This window comes from Pleurodeles waltl, chromosome 7, assembly GCF_031143425.1.
Source record: "Pleurodeles waltl isolate 20211129_DDA chromosome 7, aPleWal1.hap1.20221129, whole genome shotgun sequence".
NCBI lineage: Eukaryota > Metazoa > Chordata > Amphibia > Caudata > Salamandridae > Pleurodeles > Pleurodeles waltl.
In genome coordinates this window covers 318,674,643-318,689,635 of record NC_090446.1, presented here as the reverse complement: position 1 = coordinate 318,689,635, position 14,993 = coordinate 318,674,643, and positions in this window count along the sequence as shown.

The following is a 14,993-nucleotide window of genomic DNA, read 5'->3' as shown; positions in this document are numbered from 1 at the left end:
TGCTAGAACACTGACTACATTTCACTAATAAGGGATAGCTGGACCTGGCATAAGGTGTAAGTACCTAGGGTACCCACTACAAACCAGGCCAGCCTCCTACACTTGTAACTCGGATTGTGCCATCTATGTCTTTCCCTTGTGGTAAGATATAAGTGGGGAGCACAGTCCAGCCTGTTAAAAAGCAGATTTTAGAACACATGAGGGTGAATAATAATCAAGATAGTAACTATCCTGTAGCATGTCACTTTGCAGCATTTTATTGTAGTAATAGGGAGCTGCTTCAGTGTTTTGCCATTGACCTGATAAAATGGAACCCACTGGGTGGTAATAGAGAACTGAAACTTTGAAGAAGTGACTCTTGGTTCATCCTTCATCTAGGAACAAAATATCCTATGGGGTTGAACACAGATGAGGATTTCAACATACACTTAAGTGATTAATGTTCTCCAGGAGGAATTGCCTTGGTTCAATATTTACATTGGCTTTGTAACATGGGACTTCCATTAATTTGTCAAAAGCTGCAAATTCATATAGTTCATATTTATTGGAGAGAAGATGGACAACAAATCTTTTGAGGAAATTAGGGGTTTTTGACAAAACTTTGGTAGCAGATGTATGAATTATATAACGCTATAGATTTCAGAGATGGCAAATGGGTGATTATAATCATGGAATAGTCTTGAGTATAAAATTTGATTCTCATTTTTATAATTTCTCTATTTGCAGTATTTGTATAATCAAGACAGCTTTTGAGAACTTTGGGCAACTGGCAATTAATGGCTTAATTTGAATGTTGCTTACATTAGTCAGGTTCATATGCATGATGGATACTTTTAATTTACATTTTTGACATCCTGCTTGTATATATAATTATGAACTTATTATTAGTGCTATTTGTGTCTAACTGATTCCAGATGAACGAACTAATTAGCCAAAGTTAATTTCAGTGTTCTGTGATTAATACTCAGTACATGGTATGATACACAATTGTGATATTGTTTATTTTTCTTATCTCGTATTACTTTATCTTTATTTAATTATTCATGAATTAGATATTTAAAGTGTACTGTGCTAGGATTTATAATCGAGAATATACTATTGTGTGTAATTGAAAGAACACATTCAAGTTGGCGCTGCCTTCTGTATTCCTTACGTTACCTTTCTTTGTTTCACTTTGAGCAGTAGTTCTTTTTCTATTATTTATTTGAGTGTAATAAATGAAATCAATATGGCCGAACTTGTGTGTAATGCACAAGACTTTTATAGTCGAAACGCGTCTCACAATACATTTCTGATGCGCAGTATATACCCGAATGTACTGTAATACCTGGGGTAATTAGCAGTGCATGTTAAGGGTGCAACTTGAAATTACTCAAATTATAACTGCTGAATTTCTGTGGTTTTGTACAAGTAAATTCAGAACTTAATTATAACGTTCCTGTAACCTTTGATAATTTCAGTGAATTTCTATGTTTTTTTAATTCAATTTCCTAAATATAACGTTCCTGTATCCTTTCTTTCAAAGTAACGTAATTTTAAGTACTATACATTGATCCAACCACTGCCATGGGTGACGGAGCTTGGCCGCAGGGACTGGCCTATAGACAAGCCCCTTTAACCACAAACCCTGCACCATGCACAGCCTTCAGCTGTGCGTGGTGGGAGCTGGTCATAGGGCCTATCTCTCTGGGTGTAAGAATAGTTGTTAGAGGGTGTCTCTGGGTGTGAGAGTGTCTGTCTGAGTGTGAGAGACTACATGTGAGAGGTTGTCTGGCTATAACAGTGGGTGTGAGAGTGTCTCTGTGAGTGGATGTGTGAGTGTCTGTAGGGGTCAGTTAGAGGGTGTGTAAGAGTCAATGGGTATGTGAGTGTTGCATGAACATCTGAGTGGGTCTGTGAGTGGGTGCATGAGTCTCTCAGTGGGTCTGAGAGTGGGTGCATGAGAGTTAGTCTGTGAATGAGGTCATGAGTCTCTGAGTGGGTCAGTGAGTGGATGTTTGAGTCTCTAAGTGGGTCTGTGAGTGGGTATGTGAGTTGCTGAGTGGGTCTGTGATTTGTGTGTTATTGTCTGGGTATGTGAATGACTGTCTGTAACTGTCTCTGTAGGTCTGTGAGTCTGTGTGCGTGCATGAGTGCTGTTTTCTGAGGACTGATTTCACCCCCAGGGGACCTCATCACCCACAGCCATGCCATAAAAAATGGAAGAGGGGGACAGCACTGCCCCCCCTGTGGTTGATTTCAGCCGGGGGACCACCATCCCTGGGGCCCAGGCTTCATTCAACAGGGGAGGGGGCCACTCCGCCCTACTCCCCAGGGCCTGACCATAAAAAATGGAGAAGAGGGTGGCGGGGCCCTCCTTCCCCGTCTGATTTTTCCCCGGGAACCCAATCCCTGGTTCCTGGCCTTCATTCAATCGGGGAGGGTCGGCCGCATAGACATAGACAATTTCAGCCCTGGGGACCCCATCCCTCAGGGCAAGGCCATAAATAAACTGAACGAGGAGGGCCACACCAAACAAATCTCAGCACAAGATCAGGAGTATTTGCAAAGCCTTCGTGCTTCCAGATGTCTACATTTATTTTTCTTTTGATAGCTCAAACACTACTAAGTGGATTTGCACCAAACAACAAAAAAGGCTTCTTTCTGGACCAAAAGCTACCTTTCTGCTTAATTTGGTGTTCTTCCGTCCAGTTGTTCGGGCTATAGTTGTGTTCAAAATCCATATGGAAATTATAATGGGAAACACACTTTTTTGAACCCCCCTTTTTTCTAGACCCTCGCTTAACGTATCACTTTGAAACTTCCATTATTCAACAAAATTCTTAGGTACATGTTTTTTGGGAAAATTTCATGAATATTCATTAAACAGCACCACAGATGTAGGTAAGTCAATAAATGGTTTGACCATCCGGACCCCCTCATCAGGCAGATATCAGACCAAGGGACCCCATTCACCAGAGCCCAGTCACAATGTTGGGCACTGTGGGGAGGGCTGAAGGCTCCCGACATTCCCAGCTGGTTCCCCACCTCTAGTGGGAGGCAGCATTCCTGTCACAGAGAGGGAGCTGCTTTCCCTCTCTGGGAGAACAATTGTTTCCTCTGACTCCCTGCCTGCATCTTTGGAGGCACGGAGACAGAGGAAACCTCTATTTGACAGCTCTCCCTCACTGCTAGCAAAGTGTTTGTGTAGTATTTGTTTCTTAAGATAGTGTTTATTTATTAAGTGTACTGGTAATGGTATGTTCCATCCTCCCCTGCCCTGGCACAATGTTATATCTTGGAATGTGAAAGGATTCTTGAGAGAGCAGTTGGAGTAGAGAGGTGGCTGTGCCAGGTGTGGCTGGAGTTCCTGGATACTATTCCTGTAAATAAATAAGTGAGTTATTTCTACAGGATTTCTGATCTTCTTATTTTTATGATACAAAGAATACTACAATTTGGCGACGAGGATGGGATCTTTGGACTCTTTGTTGCCCAGGAACTTCAACACATCGTTTGATTTTAAAACGGTTCGTTTTTTGGATAAGAAAGGTACTGTTACTTTTGGTTTATTCCTTGTTCCGTCTCTCTCATCTTGTTCGCGAAGTTAAACACTTCGTATATGTTTTGTTTGGATTAAAAATACCTCTTCGGAGACGGACACGGACTCAGTTGTTCTGTTGCCAAGCAACGTATAAGAACCTCGAGCTGCCTCGCGTCTGTGATTTCCTTGTGTTTACACTTGGAAATCGGACTCAGCTGTTGTATTGCCAAGTAACGTACTGTGCCATTGAAGCCTTGAGCTGCCTCGCGCTTTTGATTTTCTCGTGTTTGACGTGGAATGTCATAGCGTTTCGGTGTAACATTATTTCTTTGATCTTGGCCCAGCTTGGCTCGCGTTTCTTGCTTGGAAAGTAAAGCGTTTTACGCTAATCTACTTGTCTTGGTGCTGGGTTTTTTCTTTTCCTCACGCTTCTTATTTAGCAATTATAGAGTGTTTTGAGAATCTCACTCCAAGGAATACTGTTGCCCTAGAAATTGTTTTTTTACATTTCAAGTACTACAGTGCCATGGAATATCATTTGGTTCGTGCTGTACATTTCAAGTGCATCAAGCATTAGAATTTGTTTTTCATCAAGATTTTCATTGTTGGCACTTTATTGAACCATTTTTGGGGCACAATAGAAAGTTAAATTTGCTATTCAATTAATAAAGAAAATTTTAAGGACAGATTTCTTCAGTTATGCAAAATATTTCTCCTCCTCCGTTTTTTCTATCGGTCCCTGGAGAACCACCAATTCCATGGAACAAATTGAAAAAAGTGTTTTTAACCTACCTCCGTGTTTGTGGCAGCAATTTATCAGCGGAGAGGAAAGCATCTCTTCTTCAACACTGTCTTGGAGCGGAAGGGCAAGAGATTTTAGAAACTTTACCTTCAATCTCTTCTTCTGATGGCGCAGAAGGAGATTCTACTGGTAATGAATTGGAGATCTGCTTGCTTAAATTGGATAAACATTATTTACCTAAGGTTTCTATTGTTCTACAGAGATATTACTTTGGAAAGTGAAAGCAGAATGACGATGAAACTGTTGAAGAATTTGTGACGAATTTACGAAAGTTAGAAGCTCAGTGCAATTTTGCTGGAACACTTGAAGAACGTATTCGTGATCAACTAATGCTGGAATGCAAGAGTGACAAGATTAGGGAAGCATTATGGTCGAAAAATGATCCTACTTTGGAGGAAGTTTTGGCAATTGCAAAACAGGTTGAGCACTCAGAAATGTGCATGGATGATCTAAAGAAATCTAAGGGGATGTTAACTACTTTTCAATCTCTGACTTATAAGACTAAAGAACTTAAGAAATCCAAGTTAAATTGTTTTAGGTGTGGGTCTGTTTCTCATTTGGTCAACTGCAAAGAATGTCCAGCTGTTGGTGTGATATGCAACAAATGCAAGAAGAAGGGACATTTTGCTAAGTATTGTAGGTCTGGGACTAAACTTAAAATGAAAGTTAGTGAAGTTGAATGTGATGATAATAACCATGACTTCATTTTACAGGTGATCAATGATGTCAATTGTGTTTCTAAGGGGTTTTGTGATTATCCATCTGATTTTGTGGATGTGAATGGTATGAGGATATAAATGATGATGGACTCGGGAGCAAAACTAACTTTAGTTTCTGTCACAGATTTTGAAAATTTATTTCAAGGAAATGTGTCTCTAGAAAGTCCTGATGTTACGCCTTATGGACGGTGGAAAACCTATAGATTTAAAGGGATATTTTAATGCTTCAATAGTGTTTAAAGGAAACAAAATTGATGGGAAGGTTTATGTTCCAGTTGTAGGAGACACTACCTTAAGTTGGCTGCATCAGAAATTATTAGGTATCACTCTTAATCCAAATGGGGTACCTCAAGTTCAAGTACAAAAAGTGTGTGATTTTGGGGAAGTGTTGATGAATGAATTTCCAAATGTTTTTAGTTCTAATGTGGGATGTATTAAAGGTTATAAGCATCGCATAGTGTTAAGAGATGGAGCTTTACCTGTTGCATGTAAAGCTAGGAACATTCCTTTTAGTTTGAGAGATAAAGTTAAGAGTGAGATTCAGAATTTGAAGTCTCAAGCAATAATTGAAGATGTGGAAGCTGCCCAATGGATTGCGCATATAATCGTAGCTTTAAAAAAAAATGGTGTTATCAGATTGTGTGTGGATTTGCGCAATTTGAACAAAGCGGTTATTGAGGATAGATTTCCATTACCTAACATCACAGAAATGGTAGGGTCTTTAGGTAAGGCAAAGTATTTTACTACTCTAGATTTAAGTTCTGCCTATCATCAGGTGCAGTTATGTGAGCAATCCAAATTGTTAACATCTTTTATAACCCCTTTTGGGGTGTATAAGTTTAACCGGATGCCTTTTGGTCTTTGCTCAGCAGCATCTGTTTTTCAAAGAATCATGTCTGATATATTGGGAAATACGGCTAATGTGAAGTTTTTCCAGGATGATGTGCTAATCTATACGGACACATTGGAACAACACAAAGAGAGAGTGAGAGCAGTTTTGAAGATTTTTTAAACTAAAGGAATAACTCTTAAAAGTGATAAATGTAAATTTTTTAGGTCTGATATTACGTATCTAGGTCATATAATTTCTGGGAGTGGTGTGAAACCTAAGGATGATTTGGTGAAGACTATAATCAATTTGTCTACACCTAAGAAGAGAGAAGATGTTCAAGTCTTTCTTGGGATGGCTGAGTATTATGCAAGATTTATTCCCAACTTTGCTAGGAGATCTGACTCCATTAGAAGGTTACTTAGAAAAGGTGTGATGTTTGATTGGTCTGAAGACTGTCAAAATGAATTTTTGGATCTTAAACAGGGTTTATCTTCTGCTCAATCTTTAAGTAGTTTTCTTCCGAGTTTGCCGTGTTGCATTATAACTGATGCTTCAGACAAAGGCTTAGGTTGTGTTCTTAAACAGGTGGTTGATGGAAAAGAGAGTATAATTGCTTTTGCTTCACGTGGATTGCGAGATGCTGAACATAGGTACTCTACCATAGAGAAAGAAGCTTTGGCAATATATTGGGCTATTAAGAAATTTAAACAGTTTCTTTGGGGAAGAAGTTTCACATGTCAAACTGATCATAAACCCTTGTGAGAAATTTTTGAGAAAAAAGGTTTAGACAATGTTTCTTCTAGAATCTGTAAGTGGGTTGTAGGATTACAAGATTTTCACTTCTCAATTAAGTATGTCCCTGGATGTGAAAACAAAACTGCTGATTGTCTATCCAGATTGGGAGTTGAGAATTTGGATGTTGGAGAGAAAGATGATTCTTGGTGGATTGATGATGAGGTCAGGGTATGTAGTGTGACGGATGGTTGTATATCTGAAGATGAATGGTTGCATGAATTGAACGAGGATAAAGAATTATTAGAGATCAGGGATGTGTTGTTGTCTGGGATGAGTTGGATAGATTCAGAAAGTAAAAATATGTCATTTAAGAAAATTTGGGATGAACTTTCTGTTCAGAATGGAGTAGTATTGAGAGGTTCCAAGTTGATTCCTCCTCTTAAGCTTCGACAACGTTTAGTTGACCTGGCTCATTCTGGTCACCATGGAATATGTAAGACTAAAGAAAGAATGCGTGGTGTATATTGGTGGCCTGGTATGGATCTAGTGTTGGAGAGAAAGGTCAGAGACTGTGTTGAGTGTAAAATTACAGACAAGTCCTTGAAGGTCAGGACACAACCCATGGAGTTGAAAGAGATTCCTAAGGAAGTTTGGGAAGAGGTTTGCATTGATATAATGGGGCCTATTAGTTGCGAAAGTGTTGCTAAATATGTTGTGGTACTGATGGATGGTTTGTCACGTTGGCCAGAAGTGTTAATAACTTCAGAAATAACGTCTTTGGTTGTCATTAAATTTCTTTCTAAAGTATTTGCAAGGGAAGGAAATCCTAAATTTATTCTGTCAGACAATGGGGTCCAATTTACCTCTAAGTTGATGAAAGAATTTTTGAAATCTAGAGGGATTGTGCATAAAAAAACAGCATTATGTCATGCTGAGTCTAATGGAATGGTTGAACGTTTCAACAGAACTCTAAAGGAAACCATTCAGTTAGCTAAACATTTGGGTACATATTGGGAGAAGTCAGTGTTGCCTAAAGTTGTAGACTATAGGCTTACGCCTCATTCTAGCACGGGTCTATCACCGTTTGTATTGTTCAAAAAACGGATACCTCACACAATGATTTACCCTCCTTGGGTCAAAGAATATGTTGCAGAACAGTTCAATTATGAAGAGCAGAAAGATGTTGCTCTGAAGAAGAATGCGTATCTTCAAAAGAGAAGAAAAAGAGTGTTTGATGCTCGCAATTCTGTCAAACATATAGCTGTAAAAGTGGGTGATTCTGTCAAAGTGAGATTACCTGGTAAGTTTCATAGTGGACAATCTCATTACAGTAATGTATTCAAAATGATTAAGGTTTTCAGAAAAGCTGTAAAGCTAGATGATGGTCGTATTTGGAATGTAAGTAGAATTGTCAAAATATCATAATGTATAAATGTATTTATTCCTTTTGTTTTATTTGTTAGAAGGAAGATAGTGTAGTATTTGTTTCTTAAGATAGTGTTTATTTATTAAGTGTACTGGTAATGGTATGTTCCATCCTCCCCTGCCCTGGCACAATGTTATATCTTGGAATGTGAAGGGATTCTTGAGAGAGCAGTTGGAGTAGAGAGGTGGCTGTGCCAGGTGTGGCTGGAGTTCCTGGATATTATTCCTGTAAATAAATAAGTGAGTTATTTCTACAGGATTTCTGATCTTCTTATTTTTATGATACAAAGAATACTACAGTTTGCTTTGGCTTGGCAGCAACTGTCAAAACTGCAGCCAACTCACAGCAAACAGATATGTCCTGGTGTGGCGGTCCCCAGAGTTCTCAGTTTCTTCACAAGAGGGGATGAGTGGCCCCCCTTCAAAGGAAAGGGCCCCAGGGAGGTGATGGTCCCTGGGACTGCGGGAGCAGCTGGATGGCCTGCACCAAATTTAGTGAGTGCCCCGGGGAGGAGGTGGTTCCCAGGCCTGCGGTGGGTGCTGCACGGCCCCCGCATCACATTACAATTAAAGGTCCCGGGTAGGTGGCCCATCCGTACCAAATTTAGTGAATGCCCCAGGAAGGTGGTGATCTCTGGGTCTGCAGAGCGGCTGCATGGCTCCCCTGCATCACATTACAATAAAGCCTGTGGAAGTGGTGGTGTCTGGGATGCAGAGGAGCCAGGAGGCCCCATCTTACTTTTGCGTACTGCCCAAGGGAGGTGGCCATCCCTGGGGCTGCTGCAAGGCCACCCCCTCAAATTTTTACATTTACTCTAACAATAGCACCTAGGAAGTGGTGGTCCCCGGGGCTGAGTGGGGGCCAGGAGGTACCCCTATTTTAAAAAAATGCCCCCGGGACCCTGCCCACCCAGTGGCTTATTAAAAAACAATGGCAGGCTGTGCTTGTTTTTTTAAAATGTGTCCCCCAACTTCATGACCATGTCGCTATTTCACAGCAAAAAATGTTTTAAAAAATGCTTTTCCGCTCTAAGGCGTCCCCAGCACCAGAGTCAAGGGGTCAGAGTGTCCTATCCTGGACCCTTGTTATTTTTCTTTTTTACTTTTTAAGTGGGACTCGGTTGAAGCCGAGTGTGAGAAAACTGGGCTGATTGCAGAGGCCCCCTAATTTATTGCCCCCATTTTTCACTTTTTTTCTGGTGTTTTCCTGACTCTGATGGTGCCCTGGATACCACTAACCAGTCCCAGGGCCTGTGCTCTGTGTAAAATCAGTATGCAAATTTGGCTAATTATAATTGGTTATGTCATTCTATCTATAAATCCCTAATATATGGCAGGGCATGTAGGTTTAGGGACCCCAGCATAGGTAGTGCCCCCATAGATGCACTGCTGAGGCACACAGTGTCATTTTAAAGGCAGGCCTGCACCGCTGGCTGCTTTTAAACTGAAGTTATATGCAAATTCGACTTTGGAATTGAAAATTCTTCCAAATTCTTGAACTACCTCCTGCTTAACAAATATACGTCACCCCCTAAGGTGTGCCCTATGTGCTCCTAGGGTTGGGTGCCATACAACTATATGCAGGGACATTATAAAAATTGTTTTATAAGCCCTGGTGAGGTAAAATAGCCAAATTTGTTTCCCTCACCGTAGTGAATGGCCTCCATAGGCTAAAATGTGGAGACTTTGGGGGTCATTACGACCCTGGCGGCCGGCGGTATGTTGGCGGTAACACCGCCAATAGGCTGGCGGTGTTCCGCCAGCAATTATGACCGTGGCGGAATTGCCACAGCCATACCGCCGGCCCCTCCTCTTTCCTGCCAGGATTCCACCTGGCGGTCATAATCCCCAGGGCAGCGGTGCAAGCACCACTGCCCTGGGGATTATGAGTCCCCGACCGCTGGCCTGTCCATGGCGGTACACACCGCCATGGAAAGGCCGGCAGTAAGGGGACTGGGGGTGCCCCTGCACTGCCCATGCACTTGGCATGGGCATTGCAGGGGCCCCCAGGCATAGCCCCGTCGCACATTTCACTGCCCGAATTTCGGGCAGTGATGTGCGCGACGGGTGCCACTGCACCCGCTGCACATCAGCATTGCCGCCGGCTCTATTACGAGCCGGCTGCAATGTTGATGTGACATTTCCGCTGGGCCAGTGGACGGTAACACTGTTACCATCCGCTGGCCCAGCAGAAATGTCATAATAGGGAGACAGAAATACCGCCGGCAATGGCGGTATTTTGTCTCCCGCGGCCTCGGTGGTCTTTTGAAAAGACCGCAAGGTCGTAATGACCCCCTTTATTTTAATTAACAAAGTCCCTATAAGTGTCCGATATCCTTAGTTTGGAATCAAACTAATTGTTATAATAAATGCCACAACTTGCCATTGTTGGATTTAATGCAACTTGTTCAGGTAAAGAGTTTTAAAACTCTACCTGAAAGTTGCCAACTTCACCTCTGTAGTGCCCTTCTCCTATTGGCCCGCCTCTGGCAGCCTGGCCAGGCTGCCTTGATGAGGTGTGAAGTGCCCTGGGCTGAACACAAAAGATGCCAGTGGAGGAGATCTGCCTCAGCAGATAGAGAAACAGGGTGAGGGGAGAGCAGTCAAACTGGTCTTCAAAGGCAGTGAAGGACATTTGGAACAGTTCAGAAGCTCCCTATTTCCTGCCACCCCAGACAATTAGGTGCCTTCTTGATTGGATTAGGAGAGGGCAGGAGAGGGGTGTGTGTAGGATTTTTAGCCACATAAGTGGGTAGACTCTGCAAGATGTAACCTCCAAAAATAAATTTCATCCATGTTGGATTTTTGTAGAATGTTGCTCCCTGGGATTGATTTTTGCCACACTTCCCAGGAAGTGGTCATCAAAGGGGGAAAGAGCCTGCCTGTGATTAAACAACAAGGCCCCCCTGCTTTCCACCCCAAGAGCAAGGATAAATATAGCAGAGCTGCACCCACACCTCAATCCCCTACAAGGAACAAGACAAAGAAGAAGGACTGCCCTGCTGGACCCCTGACCTGCACCAGGACACCGCACTCTGAAGGACTGCACCAACTGCACACTTGGGCTTCACCGCTAAAAGGTCTTTGCCTGTCTTCTACTGCTTCAAGAAGAGATTCCCTGTTTGCTACAGGTACAAAGGAACTGCCCAGAGTCCCCTGCATCATGTCCTGCAAGCAGAGCCCAGCTGACCAGTGTCCAGTGACCTTTTGAGGAGTCTGACCAGGCGCATTCTGGGAATTATAGTCCCAACTCCCAAGGAGCAACTCAGAGCTTCTGGAACCTTGGATCAAGTTGTGGACACTTCAAGGACCCATGAAGGACCTCTGGAAGAAGATCCAGAAGTTTGTAGATATTTGAAGCAACTCCATAAGTTGAAGAGGTGCATTGTGGGAGTTGTAGTCCCACACCCCAAAAGGCAAAACAGAGCCTCTGAACCCTTGGCTGGTGCTGTGGACCACTTTCCTGAATCAAGATACTCTTCTGAAAGTAAGTGTATCTGTATTACCTCGTGGGTGGTCTGAACTCTGGACTTTGTCCCTGTCCAGTGTGACCTTTTTTTATTCCTTTGAGCTCTGGTTGCCTCTATGCGCTAGAAAACAATACTTCTTTAAAAATTCAGATCTCTGGTTCTCCTTATCTGATTGTAATCATTTTGGTGTCATTTTATAGATACAAATATCACTTATTTTTATAAATTGATGTTGTATTTTTATTGTGTTTTACTTATTCACTGTTTTGTGATTTTTAAATGCTTTACACACTTGCCTCCTAAGTTAAGCCTTGTCGCTCATTGCCAAGCTACCAAGGGTTGAGCTGGACTTAATTGAGACCTAACTGGACCTAAGTGGGGGTTAGTGGCCTATTTCTAGGTGTAGGTACTTACCTGCCCTTACCAATAATCCAAATTCAACGCCGAGTCCCAATATGGCGGAGAACACTTCTTGGTTTGAACTGTGGGTAGCCAATCAGATCTATGCATTTCCCTGCACAAGCTCATCTATGTTCCAAGCCAGAGATACAAAAATGTATTTTAACTTCATTACTTTATTCACTTTATTATCTCTAAAACTGTTAAACAGATTTACACCAAATAAGTGAAAGCACAATTTGCGTACCGAAAGCCAGCTGTAGCCTTGTTCCAACTTCCTATGAGAATTACCATGGAAAACACAGCTTTTTTGACTCCCCCCCCTCTTCTCCGCTCTTGGCCTGAAACAACAAGAATCACTGGGGTATTTGTTTGTAGAAAAGTTTGTGAAGATTGGTCAAATGGTGCCAAAGATATAGGCAAGCAAAAAAAGCTTTTTCTATAAAAACATGGTCATAACTACATATATTTGTGTGTGTGTCTGTGTGTATAGATATATATTTATATGCCAGTAGGTAATATAAATATACATATTTGCCCTCTAGGCTTATAAAATATATAAGTGACCACAAGTTCCATAATGCACTTAATTTGTTTTCCACTTGGTTTCCACTGGGGAGATCAACTAGAGGGCCAAAACTATAACACTATAATATGTGCAGTTCCACGAATGGTCGCAATTCTGGTTATTAGATTGCCAGACTTCCTTTGAGAATGGTCATGATACCGAAACGCATCAGGGCTGCCAAAAAAGGATCTTAAAGATTAAAGCTGCATACCACTTCATCCAGGAGTGTGACTCATTTCTTTCTTAATGAAGGAGTTTGTTATTTATACATATATATATATATATATATATATATATATATATATATAAATTTATATCAAAAGCTAATTCACCGCACTACGGAATGTCAGAACAAAAGACTCTTTATTTGAATGTTTCAGCAACAACTAATGCTTTGAACTCACTAAGAGTCTTGCTCACGGTTACTGAGCCTTTCTACTATTGTCATTAAATAGTGAAAAGTCCGTTTTGCCCTCAAAGAGGCGTTCTGGACCTTGCAGTTTGTGTAAAAACCTAAACAAACAAATGATGCAAATTAAAATTAGTAATAGGACATGATGGTTATAAGCACATAATGTATGTGTGAATCAGCTGAAACCATTAGCAATTGGTTCTCAACACTGTATTATTAATGATAAGACTGAGTCCTGTTGGTAATTTTTAAGTGACATCTACAAGCGATTATATCCGATCTAATTGGACTTCAAATTGTTCGTGCATCGATATCTATTCACCAAAAGACTTAGGCCCTCATTATGTCCCTGGCGTTCTGATCGCAAAGGTTAATGTCGCGGTATTACCGCCAACAGGCTGGCAGTACATACCGCTACATTATGAGTGTGGCGGGTTGACTGCAGCCATCCCGCCACTTCTCCACTCATACCGCCATGGTGGTATGAGCCGCCGGGCTAGAGATGTCAATCTCTGACCCGGTGGCCCACAGAGTACTGCTGGGGGCATTATGAGCCGGCCTACCGCCATGGTTTCCATGGCATCAGCAACACCACGAAAACCATGGCGGTAGGCGGCTCCGCCCAACACTCACCTGACACCCCCACACCCCTCAATCCAAACATCACTCCCACCTTCTCCGATACACGCATTCACCACCCACCCCCATAAACGCACGTGCATGCACACATCACACCCTCCCCCCACTGCAACTACAGTCACAGCGCTCCTCACCACACATCCCCCCTCCACGCATACACTCACAGATACATCCACATGCACCACGGATACACCCATTCACGTACACTTGCATACACACATTCACTGGCATACACACATTCACATATGCATTCATCCTAACATACTCACACACATTCTCACAAACAGATATGCAGACACACACTCACTTCACCATTCTTACACGCATTCACTCACACGCATACAACCACGCGTCCAACACAACACACACAGACGCATTCACACATGCACTCACACAATCAGACACACGCACACACAAAAACCCTCATGCTCCCACCCCCCTCCTCTGTCGGACGCCCGACTTACCGTGTCCAGCGAGGAGGTCATATGGGAGGGAACGGGAAGAGGCACTGCTACCACCAGCAGAACACTGCCAGGCCATATTTCTGCTCAAAATACGGCTGCCGGCGTTCTAATGGTGGGGAGGTGATGGTGTTAGCAGTGCCAGGTCACCACCGTCCGCCAGTATGAACACTGACAGATTTTCGCCCTCATTGTGGCGGAAGTCAGGCCGTGCTCATATTCTGGCGAACGGTTAGGCACCGCAGCGGTAGGCAGTTCTTACCCCAAAGTTATAATAAGGGCCTTAATGTGGTGGTTCGAACAGAATTAGCTAGATGCCAGTTAGATATTGTGTTAGGTAAAATTTTGTCCTTGACCGCCGGGGCCAGGGTTGGTGGGAGCACCGCCAACAGGCTGGCGGTGCCCCGCAGGGCATTCTGACCGCGGCTGTTTGGCCGCGGTCAGAAGAGGAAAAGCGGCGGTCTCCCGCCGGTTTTACGCTGCCCAGATGAATCCCGCCATGGGGATTCAGACACCCCATACCGCCATCCTGTTCCTGGCGGTTCGCCCGCCAGGAACAGGATGGCGGTATGGGGTGTCGTGGGGCCCCTGGGGGCCCCTGCAGTGCCCATGCCATTGGCATGGGCACTGCAGGGGCCCCCGTAAGAGGGCCCCACAAAGAATTTCAGTGTCTGCTTTGCAGACACTGAAATTCGCGACGGGTGCAACTGCACCCGTCGCACCTTCCCACTCCGCCGGCTCCATTCGGAGCCGGCTTCCTCGTGGGAAGGGTGTTTCCCACTGGGCTGGCGGGCGGCCTTTTGGCGGTCGCCCGCCAGCCCAGTGGGAAACCCAGAATAACCGCAGCGGTCTTCTGACCGCGGTGCGGTATTCTGACCGCGGTGCGGTATTCTGGAGGGGGGAACTCTGGCGGGCGGCCTCCGCCGCCCGCCAGAGTTAGAATCACCCCCTTAGTTCCTTTGGGTGTCCTATACAATCACAGCTAAGGGCTGTATTTATTCTTATCAC